This window comes from Sus scrofa, chromosome 3 (genome assembly GCF_054392235.1).
Source record: "Sus scrofa isolate SSC_HxYL_T2T_F1_AM1 chromosome 3, Sscrofa_HxYL_maternal_Yorkshire_Landrace_v2.0, whole genome shotgun sequence".
Classification (NCBI taxonomy): domain Eukaryota; kingdom Metazoa; phylum Chordata; class Mammalia; order Artiodactyla; family Suidae; genus Sus; species Sus scrofa.
Genome location: NC_139385.1, coordinates 138,447,229 through 138,469,424, shown reverse-complemented (window position 1 = coordinate 138,469,424; position 22,196 = coordinate 138,447,229). Strand labels below are relative to the sequence as shown.

At 55.1% G+C, this 22,196-nt stretch overlaps 1 protein-coding gene across 2 annotated transcripts in view; it reads left to right on the top strand.

Annotated features, from left to right (window-relative positions):
- The first annotated feature begins 15,554 nt into the window (after window positions 1-15,554).
- Window positions 15,555-22,196, top strand: part of HPCAL1 (hippocalcin like 1) — a 113,207-nt gene continuing 106,565 nt past the window's right edge. For both annotated transcript variants that reach the window (XM_085015327.1, XM_021085549.2), the window contains exon 1: window positions 15,555-15,850. The gene's annotated coding sequence lies outside the window, so the exon portion shown is untranslated. The remainder of the gene's footprint in view (window positions 15,851-22,196) is intronic.

Here is a 22,196-nt window from a genome sequence, read left to right as displayed (position 1 = left end):
CCTGTCTCCACAAGGAAGCTCCAGAACAATCCCCAAAGGACCGGGTTTGGAGAGCTTCCTAGGCAGGTGCTGGGAGGTGGCCCGCCTGGAGGAGGCAGGGTCCCTTGCCCTTGGCGTCCCCTACACCAGCTGTCCCGGAGTTAGAGCCTTTGTTAATGAACTGGTGGTCTGATAGGTAAACTGGTTTCCTGAGTTCGGCGAGCCCTTCTAGCAAATTAATCCTATGGTGAGAGCGTCCAATCTCTAGGCGGTTGGTCAGAAGCGCAGGTGGCAACTTGGACTTGTGGTGGGGGTGAGAAGAGCCCCGAGCCTGTGCCATCTGCCCCTCTAGGTAGATGGTGTCAGACCTGAGTGGTAGGTGGGGCACCCAGTCGGGGTTGTAGAGTTGCTTGATGTGGGGGGAGCCGTGCACCAGAACATTCTGTGGGCAGCAGGACACAGCAGGTGTCCTAGTTGTGTCTGGAGCCTTTTTACACACCTGGTTTGTGCCCCAAACCATGAGCAACCAGTCGCATTCACCTCTGCTTCCTGTGTAGTCGCCGACTGGGTATCTGGCCCCAAAGCCCACAGGGTAAGTGTCCCCAGGAGAGGCAGGGATGGGGCAGCAGGGGAGGAGGTGGCCGTGTGGGCAGCGAGGGCTGGGGGGACCCTCTCCGTGTTCTCAATCCCACACCAGCTGGGACAGGGGACCTGGGGAAGACAGGGGTGTCACAGCTGTGGCCTTGAAGGCGACAGAGCCTTGGGCGGCCCTCCAAGGGTGTCACGTGGGCCTCTCTAGGCCCTTCTTTGCCCATGGATCCAGTCATTGGAGGGGTTCCCGAGCACCGCCCAGCTCAGAGGCTTCCCGGTCATGGCCCCGCAGGCCCCTTCTTTGGCTGCTGTACCCTGAGCATCACGGAGAGGCTTCCAGAAGCTGTCTGTGGGGAGGGGTTTGTTCAACGAGGGTTTACTCCTTCCAGGGAGCTGGGGGCGCCCCCTCCCTCCTCTTTCGCCCTCTCACCCTCTTTATTCTTCCGCCCCAAACAAAAGCGCTATCTCATTTTCTTTCATGTTAGAGCCTTTCTGCAAAGGCCAGCCTGGTTTAACGTCCAGATACTTCCTGGATGTAAAGGAAAATATTTGCATTTTTCTCCTGGGAGGTGCGTTCAACACTGGAATGTTCTGGATCCTCTTTAGGCCACAAGAAAAAGAAGAGGAAAAAAGTGCAGTTTCCATATCAAATCACGTTGTACCTTTATTTCCTGTCTCACATCAGGCAGTTTGCTGTTTAGGCCCCAAGAATAAGCCCAGGATGGGAGTTCCCGTTGTGGCTCAGTGGTTAATGAACCCAACTAGGATCCATGAGGATGCGGGTTCGATCCCTGGCCTCACTCAGTGGGGTGAGGATCCGGTGTTGGTGTGAGCTGTGGTGTGGGTTGCAGACACGGCTCGGATCCTGTGTTGCTGTGGCTGTGGTGTAGGCCGGCGGCTACAGCTCTGATTGGACCCCTAGCCTGGGAACCTCCATATGCTGCAGGTGCAGTCCTCAAAACACAAAAGACAAAAAAAAAAAAAAAAAAAACCCTGGATGCAGAGGAGAATGAGATGGTTCCTGCCCTCAGCACCCTTTGGGCGGGGTCTGAGCAAAGACTTGTCACAGAGGCAAAGCCTTGTCACAGATCAGAGGCCCTGTCGGCTGGAAAGATGCTCCAGTGACTCCAGAGCAAGGACGGCAGCTGGTCGCAGGGGGAGGGGGAGGCCGTGCAGGTGTAGCTGCACCACCCGGGCCTTGAGGCCTCGAGGCACAGAATCTGGGATGGGGGGTGGGATAATGGGTGGGGGGCGGGGTTCAGCGCTGTGGGAGAAGGGAGATCTTGGAGATACAAGGTGCCACCTGAGCACCCTCTTCAGGAGCACCCAGGGCTCCCCCACCGCTGCAGCTCAGAGACAGGAGCTGAACGGGTTGGTGATGGTCTCAAGGGTCAGAGGCTGGCACAGATGCCAGGTTGAGTAGGAAGGCACAGCATGGCGCTGATGGACCCTGCGAAGCCAGCGGAAAACAAATGGAGCCCCGAGGGGACCGGGCACCCAATGGAGGAGGCCTCCCCAGCCTCCACTCCCCCTCCTTGCACGCCCAGCAGACGCACCCACCGCGGTCCGAAGTTCCCGGGATAGGGGTCTCACGGGAGCCACATCTGTCCCAGCCTACGCCACAGCCACAGCAAGGCCAGATCGGAGCCGCATCTGCGACCTACACCACAGCTCACGGCAATGCCGGATCTTTAACCCGAGGCCGGGGATGGAACCTGTGTCCTCATGGCTACTAGTTGGGTTCATTATGACAGAGCCACAATGGGAACTGCTTTTTTTTTTGTGGATGTCTTGATTTTTGGTTTGGAAAATACGACCACTGATCCTGTGCCAGCTCGCACCCTAAGACTTCTGCGGGGACATACATCCAGAGGGACATTCGTGACCTGTCCCATCCCAGCCGCACTAATATCTGGAAACTTCCATCCACAGATAGGCTCATTCCCTCCCTAAGACACCCAGCGGTGAAGCCCAGACAGGGGACCTGCCTTCTGAGTCTGGTGACAGGCGTCAGAGGAGTGAGGAGCGGCTTCAGGGCACACAGGACGCGCAGGAATCTGTGCTTGTGTCTGAACTTCAGGCAGGGATCTGAGTCCATCGCTTTGCCTTCCCCTCTGCTGTGATTCTCTTGCAAGAAGCAAGGAAGGCTGAGCCCCTGCCCCGGCCATCGAAGGGGACCGTGCAAGGACCTCCTGGGGCAGAAGGGGAAGAGCACATGGAGAGCCACCGTGCGTGCCTTACGTGCGTCACAGAGCGGGATGCACAGGCCTATGGGGCCAGACCTCTTCCCGCGGGGCCCTGAGCCGGGAGGAGGCACCTGGAGCCAGAAGGGCTGCCGGCCCGCTACCAGGAGGGACGGCTCTGAGAGGTGAGGGGCAGGGCGTGCCCACCAGGGACCGGATGTCTGGGGAGGGAAGTCACTTTATTTCATTCTGGAATCAGCCTCTGGAGGAGGGATGCGCTCTAATCCCTGCTTCTCAGAGATGAGGAAATCCAGGCTCAGAGAAGCTGAGCAACACGCCCAAGGCTACACAGCGGCAAATGGATTGTCAGAAGCTCAAGTCCGAAGGTCTGACCCCTGGTCAGGGATGGCATTTCAGGAACGCAGGCCCCAGGCCCTGGCAGGCACCGAGCTCCCTGCTGGCTGGCCGGCTGGCGGAAGTGGCTCTGCTCTGGGCAGGAAGCCTGCCTCCAATGCTGAGTCACTCTGACCCCCGGCTGGTGCAGCAGGAGGAAGGTGGCTGCCCAGGCTGTGGTGACTGCTTGGCCCTTTGCTCCCCAGGGCTCCCAGCAGCCCCCAGTGGCCCGTCCAGTTACGGACAGGCCAAGACCCTGGCCACTGCAGGGCCTGGTGAGGCCCCGATGTGCCCTCATCCACGGCGTGTTTTCTGGGCTGGGGCTGCCCCATGGTGAAGTGGAGCCCTCACTCCAGCTTGGGGGTTGCTGGCAGGTACCCCATCATTGCGAAGCCCAGCCATGGCACTGTGAGGAAGATCCAGGGGAGCTGGTGCTGGCGGCCAGAGGGGCGTCAGGGAGGTGACATTTGAGCTTTGAGATGAGTCTGAAGCGTGAAAAGTGCTTGATAAGCCGAGAAAGGGCAGAGGGGCCTCTCCTGAACAGAAAGTCTTTGGCAGATACCCCGTTTCACTCCGGTCTCTGCCTCCAGCCCTAGGAAACCAGCAATCGACGAAGAAATAAAATGATTTTTACATTGGGTGTTAGGTCTCTGCAGATCCCTGCCTCAACTGTTTGGATAATGGATGTGTGCTGACTTTTGCTGTTTGGCTGTGCCCACGGCAAGTGAAAATTCCCGGGCCGGGGATTGAACCCATGCCATAGCAGTGACAATACCAAATCCTTAATTGCTAGGCCAGCAGGGCACTCCTGTGCGGACCTTTTGATCCAGTGCCTTCCCTGGGGAAGCCCTAAGACACCCCTAGGTAGTCAATGTTCCAGTCTGATGCCCTCCCTTTAAAGTCTACAAAGTCTATTTTACTCCAACTCCTTTTTCATGGGCATCTTTCTAAGATACTACGAGGCGTGCCCCCAACAGTCATTCTTCTCCTGTTCCTTAACACCAGTATCCCGAATTGTATTTACTTATTTATTTATTTATGTTTGCTTTGGGGGGCTTCACCCGCCGCATGTGGAGGTTCCCAGGCTAGGAGTTGAATCGGAGCTATAGCTGCCGGCCTCCACCACAGCCACAGCAACGCCACATCCGAGCCTCATCTTCCACCTACACCACAGCTCATGGCAATGCCAGATCCTTAACCCATGGAGCGAGGCCAGGGATCGAACCCGCGTCCTCATGGTTCCTAGTCAGATTTGTTTCTGCTGCGCCATGACGGGAACGCCAACAGTATCCCAGATTTCTTTGGAGTTGCAGAGGTCTCATTTAGGGACCACGCATTTTCTAGCTTCCTGATTGGCAAGGGTGACCACATAACAAAGTTCTGGCCCATGAAATGTGAGCAGAAGGGTTGTGTGGCACTGCTTTCTCTTTAGAAACAAGTGAGATGACTTTTTCCCCTTTTGTCATCCTTCTGCTAGAACAAGTATGTAAGTGCTGGAGCTTTTGCAGCCATTCTGGGCCAGAAGTGACTTTGAGAGTAAAGGTGATGCAAGGAGGGGAAACACAAGAAAAGAAGCCGGAGTTCCTGGCACCGGGACCACTTAAATTCCTGTCTCTGGGCTACTTGGAAAAGAAATTTTAAATCAACTTTGAGTTAAAATTTACATGAAATAAAATGTACCAGTTTTAAATGTATAGTTGAATGAGATTTGACGTATGTATATACCCATGCAACAATCATCGCCATCAAGATATAGAATCTTCCTGTTACCTCCAAAAGTTTCCTGCTCTTTTTTGTATTCAGTCCACACCTTAGTTTTGCCATGGACTCTTTTTTTTTTTTTCTTTTTGGCTCCCCTGGCATATGCAGTTCCCGGGCCAGGGATCAGATCTGAGCAGCTGGCAATGCTGGATCCGTTAACCCACTGTGCAGGGCCAGGGATCACACTGTATCCTGGTGTTGCAGTGACACTGCCGATCCCATCGGGCCACAGCAGGAACTCCTTGGGCTCCTTTTACATAAGAAAGACCTAAATATCTATTTTGCTGAAGCCAATATTTGGGGGGGGGGGCTTTATTATGTGCAGTTGATTCTCATGCAGAAGAGAAGGTAGATGTATCATACAGTGGCTCAAACAGGGGTTCCGAAAGACACTCATGTGTTTTGATCACTTCAGACCATGGCTAGCTGTCCTGTGTCTTGGATTGTTCCCTGGGAAACAGATTTGGAGATGAGATTTCCAGGCAGGATGTTTATTAGGCAGTGCCCTTGGGGACACACCTCTGCAGTGAGAGACACAGAACGAGGCAGCCACAACAGAGCCTCAGCCATCCCCGCAGGGAGCGCTGGTGCTGAGGAGACCTTCGGAGATGTCCGAGGCTGGGTCCCCAGGTTACCACTTGCTGGATGTGGGCTGTCCCTGGGGCACAGTGAACCTTAGACTGCACGGCTCTTTTCTTTTTCCTTTTTAAAAAAAAATTTAAGCCCACACCTGCAGCATATGGAGGTTCCCAAGCTAGGGGTCGAATCAGAGCTGTAGCTGCCAGCCTACACCACAGCCACAGCCATGCTGGATCCTTAACCCACCCAGCAGGGCCAGGGATTGAACCTGAAATCTCATGGATACTAGTTGGGTTTGTTACCCCTGAGCCAAAATGGGAACTCCCTTCTTCCTCTCTCTTTTTTTTTTTTTTTTCTTTTTAGGGCAGCACCTGCAGCAAATGGAAGTTCCCAGGCTAGGGGCTGAATCAGAGCTGCAGCTGCTGGCCTACACCACAGCTCACCGCAATGCTGGATCTTTAACCTACTGGTTCTTAAGCCGCTGAGCCACAACAGGAATTCTAGGCAGTTCTGTTCACTCTAGGCAAATCTCAGGGAGGTATCAGCCAAGAGCCATTACTAGCCAATACTCCCAGCAGGTGAGATGTGCTCGTCCTGGGTCTGATGGGGAATCAGGGAGAGCATCACAGCAGCCATGATGCCCTGGGTTCTGGGTGGTGTCCCCAGGGTGACTCAGCAGTGTGGGAGCAGCTTTCACCTGCCTGTCAAGACCTCATGTCCCTCATGGGCCGGATGCCTGGCTCTGAGGGCCCAGAAGCTCCCAGAACGACAGAAGGCTGCTCTTGGTTTCAAGGCCATGAGTTGTCAGAAGAAGCTGAGCCCTCCAAAGAGCTGCGTGCTCAGCTTCTGCGGGACCGTCTGTACGCTCCTCCTGGATTCTCTCTGGACTGGCTCTCCCACCTGGCAGCCTGTGCTCTCAGATGCTTCTTTCCTGGTCCCTCAAGGTGCCCCTCTGTCTTTGCACACCCTGACCTTGGCAATGCCTCCCCGTGTCCCAGCCCTTCTTACTTTTAGTGTCAAGGCAACTTCACGGACTCTGCTCAAAAAACATGACATTGCACATCCTTCCGAGTTATTCGCATTCCTCCGCTGTGCAAACAGCCCTCTGTTTCCAATGGCTGCCTTATTTTACCAACCGAGGCAAAGGCTTCTGCAGAATTCGGTACCAGGGCTTTATAACAACTGTCTCCTCCGGGCCAAGAGTTCTTCCCCGGACTTGGTCTGAGGGCAATTTTCTAAGAGGTTGAGGTTCCCGGCACTTTGACGTTTAGATTTGCCAGGCGTGACCCTAAATCAGAATGGAGACATAATGACGCATAAAATGAGGATCAAGGGATCCTGTGACTTTTTGAGGAGAACTAATTTATTTTACTTTATTTAATTTTTTTGGGGGGGGGGCGCACCTGTGGCATATGGAAGTTCCCAGGCTAGGGGTCCAATTGGAGCTGCAGCTGCCAACCTACACCACAGCCACAGCAATGCAGGATCTGAGCCTTGTCATAACCTACACCGCAGCTCAGGGCAATGCCGGATCCTTTAACCTACTGAGTGAGGCCAAGGATCGAACCTGCATCCTAGTTGGGTTCGTAACCCACTGAGCCACGACAGGAACTCCTAGGAGAACTGTTTTCAAATACAGGTAAATGCAGAGAATATCAGACACTTCTGCCTCCACAACAGAGCGGCTATCAGGACATAGCAGTGTCATACTTTTATTTTACTTAATTGTTATTTTATATGGCCATGCCCTTGGCATATGGACTTTCCTGGGCCAGGGACTGAATCCGTGCCTCTGCAGTGACCTGAGCCACTGCAGTTGGATTCTTTTTTTTTTTTTTTTTTGTCTTTTGTCTTTTTTTTGTTGTTGTTGTTATTGTTGCTATTTCTTGGGCCGCTCCCGCGGCATATGGAGGTTCCCAGACTAGGGGTTGAATCGGAGCTGTAGCCACCGGCCTACACCAGAGCCACAGCAACGCGGGATCCAAGCCGCGTCTGCAACCTACACCACAGCTCACGGCAACGCCGGATCGTTAACCCACTGAGCAAGGGCAGGGATCGAACCTGCAACCTCATGGTTCCTAGTCGGATTCGTTAACCACTGCGCCACGACGGGAACTCCTGCAGTTGGATTCTTAACCACTGAGCCATCACGGAAACTCCAGGGGCATCATAGTTTTAGAAATAATGCATGTCAGGTGCAGGGGAAGCCTTCCTCCACCCCTCCAATCTTCTCCCGACCTGGCATTCTCCCAGAAGCAATCCTTAACGGGAGTTAGCGGAGTTCTCCTTCAGTCCATTTGGATACTTTTGCTAAACGTGTATACATTTAAACAGAGGTATATTGCATCATGTTTTATTTTGGCCCCGCCTACGATACGCAGAAGTTCCTGGGCCAGGGATCGAACCTGAGGCATAGCAGGGACCCGAATGGCTGCAGTGACAATGCTGGCTCCTTAACCGGCTGAGCCACAAGAGGACTCCTGTATTGTATGTTTTAAATAAACTTAAACGGTAACGTACCATAGAGTTTTCTTTCCTTGCCTTTAAAAAAAAAGTCAGCGCTGTTTTTGAGATCCGTGCACGTTCATTCGGCTATATCCAGTCATTTGATTTTAACTATCATTTACAGGAGTCCATCAAACGGCTATGACGGGCTTTATCTCCTCCCTCCCCAAATGCTAGACATGAAGGCTGTTTGCAATTTTGACTCATCCTATTTGCAGTCGTGCTGCACCTGGCTTTCTGGCTTTCGCACAGCGGTGTTCTTGGGGTGTATGACTGGAGGGGGGGCAGTTGCTGGTGGAAGGGTATTTGCCACTTGGCTTTGCTGGATGTTGCCAAATGGCTCTCCAGAGCGACTGGTGCCATCTCCCCCTTGCCCTCCGTGGGCTCCAGCTGCCCTCACCCACGTCCTCTTCAGAGTGTGCTTCTTGCGAGCGGGTGATGCTCTCTCGCTGCTGCTTTATTTTATCTCAGCTGCTGAGACGCTTGGACATCTTTCATGTTCAGAGGCCACTTGGGTTATTTATTCAGTACAATTTCTTTATCACTTTTAAAATTGTCTTGCTCGTCAAGTTTCTTTTAATGTCATGTCTTTGCAATACTAAGGGAAAAAAGTGGGAGTTCCGAGTGCCCGTCGTGGCTTAGTGGTTAACGAACCCGACCAGCATCCATGAGGATGCGGGTTTGATCTCTGGCCTCGCTCAGTGGGTTGAGGATCTGGCGTTGCTGTGAGCTGTGGGGTAGGCCAGCAGCTACAGCTCTGATTCAGCCCCAGCCTGGGAACCTCCATATGCCATGGGTGCGGCCCTAAGGAGACAAAAGATTTAAAAAAAAAAAAGTGGGAGTTCCCTGGTGGCTCAGCGGATTGAGGAGCCAGCATTGTCACTGCTCTGGCTGTGGTTCAGGTTTGATCCCTGGCCTGGGAACTTCCCCATGATGTGGGAGCAGCCCAAACAAACACAGAAACAAACAGTGTAGACCCACAGGTGAGGCGGGGCTGTGGGGGGAGAAATCTAGTCCAAGGCCTAGCTCCCACCTCGATGTTATTATCTATATGATCTGGGGCAAATACCTTCTTCCCTGATTTATTCTTGGCCACACCCACAGCATGTGGAAGTTCCCAGGCTAGGGATCGAACCTGCGCCACAGCAGTCATAACGCTGGATTTTGACATGCTGAGCCAGTGGGGGAACATCTCTCTGTAGGTTTTCTAAAGTTTATTTATTTATTTTTCAGGTGTAAAATTCACTGGGTTTTTGTTTTTGTTTTGTTTTTTAGGGCTGCCCCCAGGGCATATGGAAGGTCCCAGGCCAGGTGTCGAATCAGATTGAGTTGCATCTGCAGCCTACGCTGCAGCCTGTGGCGACGCCAGGTCCTTCACCCACCGAGTGAGGTCAGGGATTGAACCTGCATCCTCATGGATACTAGTCAGATTCTTAACCCACTGAGCCTACTAAGCACTTGAATTGCGGCTGGTCTGAATTGAGATGTGCTATGTGTGTAGAATACAGGCTGCATATCAAAGACTTTGTATGAAACAAGATGCAAAACATTCATAATTTCTAGGCTGATTACATGTTGAAGTAATATTGTCTATAGATTCGATTAAATGAAATGTATCATTAAAATGAATTGCATCTACCTTTTTACTTTTAAAAACGTGCCTCCGTGTGTGGACTGAGCTTTCTTTCTGTTGGGATTGGGATGATGGAAGAAGAAATAGGAGACAAGCCTGCCGGCTGGAGGGGTGCTACTTCCACCCCACGCTGGTGGTGGAACTGTTTCAGACAGACACCTGCTTGTGGTCCTGCTTAGGGCATGGACCAGCTTCTCCAGCACCAGGAACTTTATTTCACCGAAAGGAAGCCACTGGAGAGAGAGAGAGCTGGCAAGGCAAGCAGCCTTTTCCGGTTCGAACTGGTTTGAAACAGCGGTCCAAGCCTCGGTTTGCGTTTGGCTTTGGGTTTGGTGCTTTCGCTAGATCGTGATGCAGCCAAGCAGACTCCGGGCTGTTCCCTGCATCATTCACCGACACAGGAAAGAGGCCAGGCCTGGCAGGCAGAGCCCTTGGTTGGGGGCTTCGGCTTTACACGTGGGGGCTGGCAGGCTTGGCGCCCCCTCCTGCACTGGGTGACCACGTTATCCGTGGGTGGGGTGGCACATGGACACATGTCCTGGTCCATCCTGCGGTGCAAACCTACGATGTGCACCTGCACTGCGGACTCTAGTGCAACCGTCCTGCCTCTCCTTGTGGAGCCAATTTCATGCCCAACACACACGGCCCCTGCCTGCCCTGCACCAGGGGGCAAAGCCATTCCCATTCTGTGGTGCATCTGACCCCTCTCCCTGAGGCCACCTGAGGGCAGAGAGAGGCCAGTGACACAGCTAAAACGTGTTGGGGCTGGGACCAGAACCCAGGTCTCCTGACACATCCGTTGTGATGGTTTTCTTTCCTGTCTTTTTATTTTTTTTTCTGGCAGCGGAGATGTTGGCAAGATGCCCTAACAATCACCTTCTTCGCTTCTGACCATCTACTCACCAGAGGCAGGATCCAGGGATTCTTACTGCTGGTGCTGCCAGCGAGTTCCCTGCCTGTTTCCTGCCTTGAGCATCTGGGGTCAGGAGCAGGGCGGGCAGCCGAGGAGTCCCCGTTGCCTACTCTATTCCTGGCAGGCACACTGGAATCAAATGAAACGGTGCCATTTGTATCACGATCAGAAGGGGCCCTGGGGGAGTGATCCTGTAGCGCAGTGGGTTAAGGACCTGGAGATGTTGCTGCAGAGGCGCTGCAGTGGCATGGGTTTGATCTTTGGCCCAGGAACTTCTGCATGCTGTGCCTGTGGCCGTGGCCAAAAAAAAAAAAGAGCCCCCTAGAGACAAGCTGGCTCCACTTCCTCAAATATTCAGGCGAAGAGGTCTCTGAGCCTCTTTATTTGAAAGGACCTTCCTAGTAAGATATACGCTTAAGTTCCTCAACATACTATTATATATATATATATATTTTTTTTTTTTTTTTGCTCTTTTTTAGGGCCATTCTCATGGCATATGGAGGTTCCCGGACTAGGAATTGAATCAGAGCTTCACCTGAGGCCAACCCCACAGCCTCAGCAATGCAGCATCTGAGCTGCATCTATGACCTACACCACAGCTCACGGCAATGCCGGATCATTAACCCACTGAGCGAGGCCAGGAATTGAACCCGCAACCTCAGGGTTCCTAGTTGGTTTTGTTTCCACTGTGCTACAATGGGAACTTCTTGTTTGTTTGTTTGTTTGTTTTAATAATATTTTCCACTGCCTGATTGGGCCCAGCGCAGTGTCACCGAGTCTGGCTTTTTGTTTTGTTTGGTCTGGCCACACCTGAAGCACATGGAAAGCCCTGGGCCAGGGCACTGAACCCATGCCACAGCAGCGACCTGAGCTGCTGTAGTGACAACGCCCGATCCTTAACCCACTCCACCACAGGAGAACTCAGGGTCTTGCTTTAAACCTGGCTGTCAGTGATTCTAACATGCAACCTTGGATACCTCAATTTTCTTTCTTTCCTTCCTTCCTTCCTTCTTTCTTTCTTTCTAGGGCCGCATAAGGGGCACATGGAAGTTCCCAGGCTAGGGGTCCAATCGGAGCTGCAGCTGCCGGCCTACACCACAGCCACAGCCACGCCAGATCGAAGCTGCGTCTGCAACCTACACTGCAGCTGGTGGCAACACCGTATCATTAACCCACTGAGGGAGACCAGGGATGGAACCCGCCTCCTCGTGGATATTAGTTGGGGTCTTAACCCGTTGAGCCATAAAGGGAATTCCAACACCTCATTTTTCTAAGTAGAGGTCCTCATTATCGAATGGGAAGATAATCTCAAGACCGTTGGAGATATGATACGTAAAAATGCTTCAAAAGGCATAAAATTAAGATATTATTAAGAATAATCAGACTCATCCCTGCCTTTAAGTGGTCTCAGCTACCTACTGCAGGGAAGACGGATTGGATGACACCTGTTATGTGTTGAATTGTTCCCCCATAAAGATGCTGATGTCCTAACCCCTGGTACCTGTGAATGTGGCCTTCTTTGGAAACAGGGTTTTTGCCACTGATTGAATTAAACTGGGGTTATTAAGGTGGGCTCGAACCCCATTTGACGGGTGCCGTGTCAAAAGGGGAACTTTGGACACAGACAGACCCACACAAAGGGAAGACGACGTGAAGACACAGGGAAAAGACAGCCACCGACAAGCCAACAAACTCCCAAGGCTACAGACACTGGAGGAGAGGCCCAGACAGACACTCCCGCTCAGTCCTCAGAGGGAACCAACCGTGCTGACACCTTGATCTTGCACACGCAGCCTCCAGAACACAGAGACAAGACATGTCTGTGGTTTAAGCCATCCACGTGGCGATACTTTGTTATGGCAGCCCCAGGAAACTAATATAACACTCTGCCCTGAATTTGCTTTCCTTCCTGCTCTAGTTTATTAAATCCACAAGTACTTATTGAGTGGCAACTACGTGCCACCCTCCCCTAAGCTTCACAAGGGGTGTTGAAGGAGCCCTAGACACAGAAAGGAAGATTCCAGGTTGTACTTCACTCGGGGGAGACACAAGCCTGCCTTAGAAGTTCCGAGGAGTTCCCTGGTGGCCTAATGGGTTAAGGACCTGGTGTTTTCACTGCCGTGGCTCGGGTCACTGTTGTGGCGCAGGATCCATGCCTGGCCCAAGAACTTCTGAAAGCCTCAGGCACAGCAGTAAAAAATAAATAATTTTCAAAAAATTTAAAAAAAGAGGGAGTTCCTGTGGTGGCTCAGTGGTAATGAACCTGACTTGTATCCATGAGGACAGAGGTTCCATCCCCGGCCTTGCTCAGTGGGTAAAGGACCCAGCATTGCCGTGAGCTGTGGTGTCGGTTGCAGACTCAGCTCAGATCTCCGAGTTGCTGTGGCTGTGGTGTAGGCCGGCGGCTGCAGCTCCAGTTCGACCCCTAGCCTGGGAACCTCCATATGCCGCAGGTGCGGCCCTAAAAAAGACAACAACAACAACCGAAAGACTTTCCGGGTCTGAGAAGGGAGAAGTACATCTGAGCTGAAGGATGGAGGCCAGGTGGGAGCTGAACGGAGCCCCGAGGGACAGGTAGGTTCCAGACGAGCGGGGAGGAAGGGGAGCCGTGCTGGGGGAGACAAGGGCCTGGTCCAGGGCAAGGGCGTCTGGGAACCAGCGCATCTGCTGGTGCGCTTTCCCTGGGGCTTCCTCCTCCTCTGCCAGCCTCTCCCCTCCGTCTGCATGCTCCCTCCTCTCTCTGGTCCCAGCAACACTGTCGCCTGCTCTATGACCCTCTTTTGAGCTGGTTTTTTTCTGTGTGGTTTTTTTGTTTGTTGTTTAAGCTGGGAGAGACAAGAGTATGTGTTTGTTTTGCTTTTTAGGGTGCACCCGCAGCATATGGAGGTCCCCAGGCTAGGGGTCCAATTGGAGCTATAGCCGCCGGCCTACACCACAGCCACAGCCACGCCAGATCCGAGCCGTGTCTGTGACCGACACCACAGCTCACGGCAACGCTGGATCCTTAACGCACTGAGTGAGGCCAGGGATCGAACCTGGGTCGTCATGGATACTAGTCAGGTTTGTAACCCACTGAGCCATGACGGGAACACCTCTAAGCTGGTTTTGTGTGTGGCCATAGTTGGTCATAGCTCGGGCCTTGATGCGGGTGATTCCTGAGCTGTGGTGGACATCTGGGGTCCTGTGACCCAGCTGTGGAGCAATATGCTCTGATTTTGTAGCAGAGACTTTGCAAGGAGCTCAGCAAAGTGACTGTGTCCTCCTGGGCACACAGGGAGACCAGAAGGCCCAGACCCCTGGCATTCACGTGGGACCGTGTGGCTATTTCTGGCCAGTGAAGTGTGCTTCCTCCAGGCCTGGCTCCTGAGGGCCCCCGAGACCCGCAGCGGGCACTCTCTCCTCTCTCGTTGCTGGCTAATAGTCAAGGGTGGGGAATCTCTAGATAGAAGGGGCTAGGGTTCCTCCAACCTGCACTAAACTGCACGGCGTGAGAAGGGGTCCTATGTGTCAAGGCAGCAGATCAAACTCGCCCCCACTAACCCGGGCTGATAGGCCTGAGCTGGGCATCTGACCTATAACCCTACCCTCTGCATGGATACGCTCCCTGAAGCCTCTGCAATGACCTTGGCCGCTGGGCTCTGCTGAGAAGGAAAGGTGGAGCCCCTAGGTATCAGAGCTGTGACTCCCTACGACGTCACCACGGTCTGGGACCATTCCTGCTGACAGTCATTACTGCAGCTGATGCTTGAAGCTGGGCGGCCTAGGAGACTCCCTCCCTCTGGGCTTAGTTTTCTCATTTGCCTGGAAAGAGAGAGGCCTGGGCTCAGACCACCTTGCCTGCCAGCTCCAGCCAATTCCCCCCAGAGCCGCCCACCACCGGTTCTCGGTTCTCCGCAGCCTCCTGCGGAGGGGAGTTCACTCCCCGAGCTTTTGTGGAGGAGGATCTGACGGGAGGATTTGAGTTTTCCCCTGGAGACGCTGGAAAGACAGTTTGTCTCAGCCTAACACTAACGCCCAGCTCCACATTTCTGGCTGTTTCTGTGGTTACCTTTCTTCGGGGGATGCTTGGGGTGGGTGGTGACGGTCGTGATGGGGGCGTGTACAGATTTGCTCTTCTAGGACCCAGCTTTTCCGGGGCCGCCGGCAAGGGGCCCTGGGAAGCACAGACCCTGATTCTCACACCAGCGCCATCCCAGGGGGGACAGAAGTCTGCAACAAACACAGGTCCGCCTCCCCCAGACCCAGGCCTGGGGACCGAGGTGGCCCCCAAGCCCCTCCCTCAGCAGATTTCTGTCCCGCCGCAGGACAGCGAGGGAAGGGCCTGAAGAAGCCCGCTCCTCCTCGCGTGCCTTTTATAGGTGGGGAAACCTAGGCTGGCGACTCTCAGGGACCTGTCGAAATGGCCTGGAGTTAACAAAACAACCGGAACTGGAAACCCGGCCACCCTCCTCCCGGCCCCGGGCGGCTTCCCTGAACGAGGCGCGGGAAGGTTGGTGGTTATCTGTTTGGCACGGGCAGTGGCGGGTACTAGAGGCGCTGGGCAGGTGGCCTGGGGCGACTGTGGCCGCTTCCCCTTCTGGGCCACCCGGGCCGCACTTCCTGCGGAGGACAGACGAGGCGGGGCAGAGGGCACAGGGCCTGCCCCTCCCAGGCGCCGCCTCTAGGCTTCTCCCACACCCTCCGGCCAGAGGCCAAAGGTTAGGGAGGCGGACCCGGTGCTTGGCTCCGCCCCTGCCCCAAATCCACGCGGGGCTGGGACCGGGTCAAGGCCTCTGCTGGGCGGGGAGCGCGCGAGAGGAGCAAGGCTCCCGCGTGGAAAGGGCGGAGGCCGCGCGCCGGGGAGCCAGCAGGGGGCGTGGCTAGAGACGGGGGCGTGACCGGAGGGGTGGGCAGTGGGCGGGTCTAAGTTTGGGGGCGGGGTCGAGCGGGGGCGGGCCCGTCGGAAACTTGAGTGCCCGCCCCCGCCGCGGGCCCCTCCTCCGGCCCCCGCCTCCCAGCCCCGCCTTCGCGTCCCTTCCTTCTCCGGGCTGGCAGGCGGGCCGCGGCGACTGCAGGCGGCGGTCTGGCCGACCGGCGGACAGGCAGGCGCTTCCACCTCGCTCCCTCCCTCACTGCCGACTTCCTTTTGTCTTTCTGGGAGGCGATGAGCGTAGGGCCAGCGCGGCGGCTGCGGGAGCTCAGAGGCCCGCGCTCCTAGCCACCCTTCCTGTCCTCGGCGCGCTTGTCCCTGGCAGCGGCCCGCGCCCGCCCCAGCGCCGGCGGCGCGGAACTTGGGCTTCGGGAGCCGGCGGATCGCGTCCTGCGCCGGAGCAGGTAGAGAAGGGGCGGGCTGCGGAGCTGCGGGGAGTGCGGGAGTGTGCACCGGCGTGCGCTGCGATCCGGCTCTCTGCGCGTGTGTGCGTGTGCGTGTGTGTGTGTGTGTGTGTGTACGTGTGTGTGTCGGAGGGGGGGACTGCGCTGTAGAGTTATGGGTGACCGATTACAGTGGTGTATCCCTGGAATGGCGTGTCCTCGTGGGGATCCGTGTTTGCAGTTAGATGTGCACATTTTGGGCTGCGTTTGTGGAATTGTGTGTCGGGGCGCAGTTACCGGTGGGGACCGGTGAGGGGAGGGTGTCGTGTGTGAGCGGCTGTGCGTGGGGTGCGGCTGGCAGGGTGGGCGTGGGCGGTCCGACCCCAGTCGTGGAGCCTTGGGTCCCGGCCTGCCGGCCGGCGCAACACAAAACTCCAGACTCCTGGAGGACATCTGGGATCCGAGCGGTCTGGGATCCGGGCTTCAGGGGCAGCCTGGGCTAGCCCTATCGGGGACAGGTCCACGCGGCCCACGTGAGTGGCCGGTGCGCTCTGGCCAGGGGAGGGGGCCCGCGCGGCGGCCATCTGTTCCCTCTTTCCCAGGCCGAGGGGCGACGGACAGAGCCCTGCTGCGGAGTTAGGAGCCTGGCAACGCCGTGCCCCGCACTGCGACCTGGGCCCGACACGCCACCTTTCCGGGTCACGGTTTTCTTCGCTATCAAATGGGAACAGTTTCTCCCTGAGGGTATGTTGTGACAGTTAAAATGCGAACCACCAAAGAGAGCTCCCGGTCCAGTGCCTGGCACATAGTAGGTAGGTGTTAGGTTCATTGGACTAGTGTCTTTTAAAAAATTGTTTTTTCTTCATCGTTGGTGGGACTCTTATAACACACCCCTACCCTCGCGCATATTTTGTGCCTCTCTCACGGCCCTAACTTGACCGCGAAGCAGCGAGATTCCAGAAAGTTTAGGCTGCCGGGTGCGCAGCCTCCCCGCCGCACCTCCCGGGCGGCGCCGCCTCGAATGTGCAGGAGCGCGCAGCGCCGGGCGCCCGCCCTTCTCCAGCCGCGAAGGCTCCCGCGCCCGAGCGGGGGTCCCTCTCCTGGCCGAAGGCGGAGGCTGCGGGAGTCGGGAGCCCTTTGTTCAACAAGTGCCTAGTCCCCCGGGGGCGTGCAGCCCTGCAGTCGGAGAGCCTCGGTGTGAGAGTGGGGCTCCGGGCGGAGACGCATCTTGGGCTCCCAGGGCGCGCCGGCCGGGCTTGGCCACGCTGAAAGCCGCCCCCTTTGCTTCCCGGCCAACACCGAACCCCCCCCTCCCCGGAGGAGCCTGTTTGGCAGGACAGCGAGTCCCGCCTTTTGCCTCGACACCGAACGCCCTCCGACGGCCCCCAACCCCCCTCCCTTTGATCAGCCTGACGCAGGAGGTGGGGGGGGGGGTCCATGTGGGACTCTTCCTCCTCGTCCCACCCCTTAATTTTTATATGTTAGTTTCAAACCCACTTCTCATGGAACTGCAGTGAATGTGCACACAGCTCTAAGCACGACTCACTCGCAGGTGGAGTCGTGCCAGCCGCACCAGAGCGCTTGCTCAGACCCAGCAGGGCGAGCTGGCCAGGGCCGCCTGCGCCTCTGCCACAGTCATTGATTCTTCCCTCCATCTCTGGCTTCATCCTCTCAGGACCCTTCCCAGTGGGGTGGGGGTGGGGGTGGGGGGAGAACCTTTCACCAAGGGAGCGGCTAAGCCAAGGGAACAGCTGCTCGCCGGAATGGTTCACAAGGTCCTCAAAATGACGCGCTGGCATGGAGTGGGCAGGGACCTTAGGGATATAGATCGGGCTGCATGTGGGTATGGGGTACCTTTCCAGGTATCAGATCCCTCCCCTGGGTGGGTATTCTCAAGGAAGCCGGGAACCTTTATGACACAGGAGCAGAAACCTCTGGTTGGGTTCCTTTGGTCTGTCTTCCGCCAGGGTGGATGCCCTGAGATCTCAACGGTGGTGGCAGGGCAGGGAACCGAATAAGCTAATTTGTCATCCTGTTTTGGCGTCAGGAGCACACTTAGAACGCAACCTACTTTTCCTCTTTCATAAAATGATTTTATATCCTAGAGGAGAAAAGGGCTTTTGATCTGAATCCTATTCTCTTCTCCATAATCAGATTCAATAGTAATATTAAAAAAAAAAAAAATCGGTCTGGCTTTCTCTGCTCAGAAGATAGACCAAAAGCTGGGATTTTTTTTTTTCCCCCTCCTCTAGTGAAAACCAGCTCTTTGTCTCAAGGAAACCAGTGTTTTGGCCCTGGCGCTATTTCTGTTTCACTTTTGAAAGCGCCTGTAATTACCAAGCTCTTGAGGTTTTATTGGATAATGTGCCTCAGGGAAGGGCCAGGGTCTCTGCCTTCTGCGTTCTGGCCCTGGAGGTGGTGCCGCTTCTTGCCTTTCCTGCTCCATTTGGGGTTCTGATTTGGGGAAAATTGAGGTGCACGTGCAGGAATAATGTGGGGGACTTGGCGTTGGGAATCGGAAGCCTGGAAGGACATCTTCTTGTGGAGAAAAAAAGATGAAGTCAGACCCCCAGAAGCACAGAGATTTGCCCCACGCTAGCCAATGGCCCGTTCATTTCCCCAAGAGGCTTGGACCCATTCCTTCAGAACTTATCCAGGGGTCCATTTCTGGCCACCCAGCTGGACGGATTAGACATACAAGGGCCGGGAGGGCAAGGAGTGGGCTCCCCATGGCCCACACTCTCCAGCCCCGGCTTTATGCTCCCCAGGCCCCCTTTCTACCTGGAGCTGCTGTGGAGTTTCATCCGGGGTCTGCAGCCTCCCCTCCCCCTTTCGGGGCTCGGTGTGCAGAGTTCCAAGGTCACTTTTGCCTAAAATGCCATGGTGAGGTCTATGCACAGGGCAGTCTGCTTTCCCTTGATGCCAGCCGGCCTTCCCCTAACTTACTCTAAGGCCTTGCAATGCCGCTTGAAAGCAGTGAAGGGCCGAGGTCTGATCATCCAGGATGCGAATAAGGCGCCCCAGAGTTTATTTGGCACCAAAGAGCGAGCTTCTTGGCAGCCGCAATTTTATCTAGGTTGGGGATCAGGTTTGTATTAGAATTTCGCATTCCAGCAAGCCCTGAACCCTGCTTGTTTGTAGTGGGATAATGCTTCCAATTTAGGAGTTGCCAGCCCAGACATGATGGGGGATTATGTGTATTTTGCTAGTTTGCCACCCCCTGGTGTCACTGTGTTGGGTGGGGTGGCTCTTTAGACTTGAATCACACTCTCCTTCGGGACCTGCCATTCTCCCCCAGTCCTGTTGGGTTTCTTTCATGTTTTCGTGCCCCCACGCGAGGCTGCGCACCTGTGCCTCTCCTGTGGCTCCTGGCGCTTGTCCTCTTCCCTCTGAGTTGAGTGTCTAATCAGGGGATGACACAGGGCATTATATATGGACATGGCACAGCGGGCTTAGGGGCTCTAGGTGCCACTTGCCCCATGGGGGGTGTGTGTGTGTGTTACTTTCCTCAGGGGGGGGAAAAAAAAAAGTCCATTGCGATATAGTCCCGTGGGTTTAATGCAACTTCAGATAACCAGTACAGTTTGACAGGTGGAACATTTCTTAGGCACTGAGCAAGGTGCACGTCTAAAGAACTTTAAAGAAATAAAACATCTGAAAAGCACAGTAAATCCTTTAAGAGAGCTCAGCCTCTGAATTACAGAGGCAAAACTTCGTATCTTTGCGTTCAGGAGATGTGACTAACTCAGAACACCTTCCAAGAGACCTCGGGCTCCCTCCCCTGCCCTCATCAGGGCTGCAAAGATGTCTTTTTCTCTTTCCTTTATAAGCCCGGTGTACCCCGCCCCACCCTGGCTAAAACAGTGGCTGTGTTTTCTGGGGATTTGTTTCTTTTTAGAGTTTGAGGTGCAACCCAGGTTGGCAGGAAGCTGGGGGACTGGGGGGGCGGTCCTGGGGTCCTTGCCCACCCCCATGCCTCATTAGATGAAAAGTCTCCTTTGCGGAGTTAGCGATGGCTCTCGGACCCTGGGCTGAGAAGCGCTCAGGGTCATTGAATTCTTCCTCGTTGGAGAAAACTGCCATAATCCTGGGCCAGAGCAGGAAGAAAGCTGTTGGGGTGTGTAGTTCCCCTCTTGGAAGCCTTCCCCGATTGCCTAACGCCCTGTGCCCCAACCAAAGTCTTCCCTCACTCGGGTCCGCTTTAGCAAGGGAGGCGTCCCCTTGGCCAGGCACCTGCTCGCCGGCTGTGATTGGCAGCGAGCTCTCCCAGTGCCGAGTGTGGGCTCCGAGCTGCACACATCAAAGCAGAGCCGGAGTTCGCCTCTCCCCTCTCCCTCTCCCTCCCCCTCCCCAGGGTTCTGGGCCCTTTCCCCTGTTTCTGCAGCCATCCCCTGGGTCCGTCCTCTGTTGCCCCACTCCCCTCGCCATCCCCCCCAGCAGAGCCCAGCAAAGCCTCATCCCTTAGCCTGGAGCTTGGCTTCCCTTCCTTCCCCGCTGCTGTCCATGCCGACAGCAGGGCAGTGTTTAAAGTGTTTTCCTCCAGCCTCTCCCTTTCCTCCCTCACCACCTCCCATGTTCGTTCTTTTCCTCCTCAGTTCCTCCGAACACCTGCATGGTCCTGGGCTTCATCCTTGCCTGTTGGAGCTTGGTTTTGGCCCGTGGATGGGGAGACCCTCAGACTTGCTGGGGGAGTTGCCACCAGCCTGGAGGGCAGCCTCCCACCCTGACCCCTGGCTCTGGCCCGGCCTGGGGAGAGGGACTTTGAGGGGCAGGCCAGGAGGGTGGTCTCAGCATCTTGCTTTTCTCCCATCCGCTGATCTCCTACTAAGTCTTTAAAAAACGCAATTAAATCCCCAGCGTTTATATAGCATCAAGTGTACCCATTTCAAGGGTGCTATTCCATACTTTCCAATAAACGGTAAGCATTGCGCAACCTTCACCACAATCCAGTTTTAGAGTGGTTCCCTCCTTCCGGAAGCTCTCCTCATGCCCATGAGCTGTCCCTCTGTCCCCGCCCCTGGCCCCAGGCAGCCACCAGCTGGCTATCTGTCTCGAGCTCTGCCTTTTCTTCCTACCTCTCGTTTTATAAATGTGGCCCGAGGGTCTCCTCCTCTGGAGTCTTCCAGTTGGAATTGGTTTCTCCCTCAGGCTGATGCCGTAGCCAGGGCTCCTCTCTCTCTGGCTCAGGGAGCTCTTGGAAGAAGCCAGCAGGTCTTCCTGGCCCCGCACCTGTCACCCAGCCCCTGGGCCAACCAGAGCACATCAGCCAGACTAACTGAAGTTGCGTGCCTCCCCTTTCATGGCCTCTCTTGAGTATTCAGCAAAGTGTGTGGTTGAGTTGTGAGGCCCTGCTCTCAACAAAGCAAAACACTATTTGGTTTCAGCAGTGATGCGCGAGCCAAATGGGATGGGCCCTTTTTTTTTTTTTTTTTTTTTCTAGTGGAAACGTGGAGGATGCCCAGGGCAAGAGAAGTAGCCCAGAGCCATCGGCAGGAAGTAGAGGACCCTAGAATTCAATCCTGTCACTTTCTCTTCCACCCCTACTTGGTGGTAGGGTTCTGCCCTTCTGTGGCTTTTCCTGCCGTTGCCTTCTGCGTTTCCGAGGTCTTTTCTTGCATCGTTTTTGTTCTTTGAGGAAAGTGGCAGAGGGGGAGACCCATTTTACAGATGTGCCACCTGAGGCCTGGAAATGGTACACCCAGCGTATACAGGCAGGCCTGGGTCTGGTGCCTAGACCCCTGGACCACAAATGGTCTCTCGCCCACGGATGCAGTGAACTTCACGGTGGACAGAGAGTGTCTTGTTCCTCCCTGAAGGATGGGGATTGTTAGATCCTGTTTTGCAAAACATCCCTGGACAAAGACGCGGGGTGGGGGCAGGGAGATGCGGGTTCCAGGTGGTCTCTGCTGTGTCGTTTACTGGCTCAGTGATGCTGTCTGACTCTGAGCTTGCTCACGTGCAGAAAGGGGTTCCGAGCCCCTTAGACAGCCTCCTGAAACCTGGACCTAGGGGACGCAGTTGAGTCTGGCTGGTCGTACGTCTGCTGAGATGGAAGAGGCTTCTGTGCTGCCTCTGCCACTGAGTATTTCTTTTCAAAGTCAGATTTATTAGGCATCAGTTGACCCAGACTTGTAGAGCCGCTGCATGTGCCAGTGAGCCAGTGAGGGTCACGATTGGGGTTTGGGGAGCTGCTGTGTTGGATTTTCCCAGCTCACATCTTCCACCACGCGTCTCTCGGGGTCCCTGATGCAGCCACCGTGACCTTGAAGTTGGGGGGCCGCACAAAGAGACCTGCGGGTTATTCCTCAGACCACCCCACCTTGGGCACTTGGAAAGCATTGAGTTTGGGGGTGTGTGTGTGGGCCAG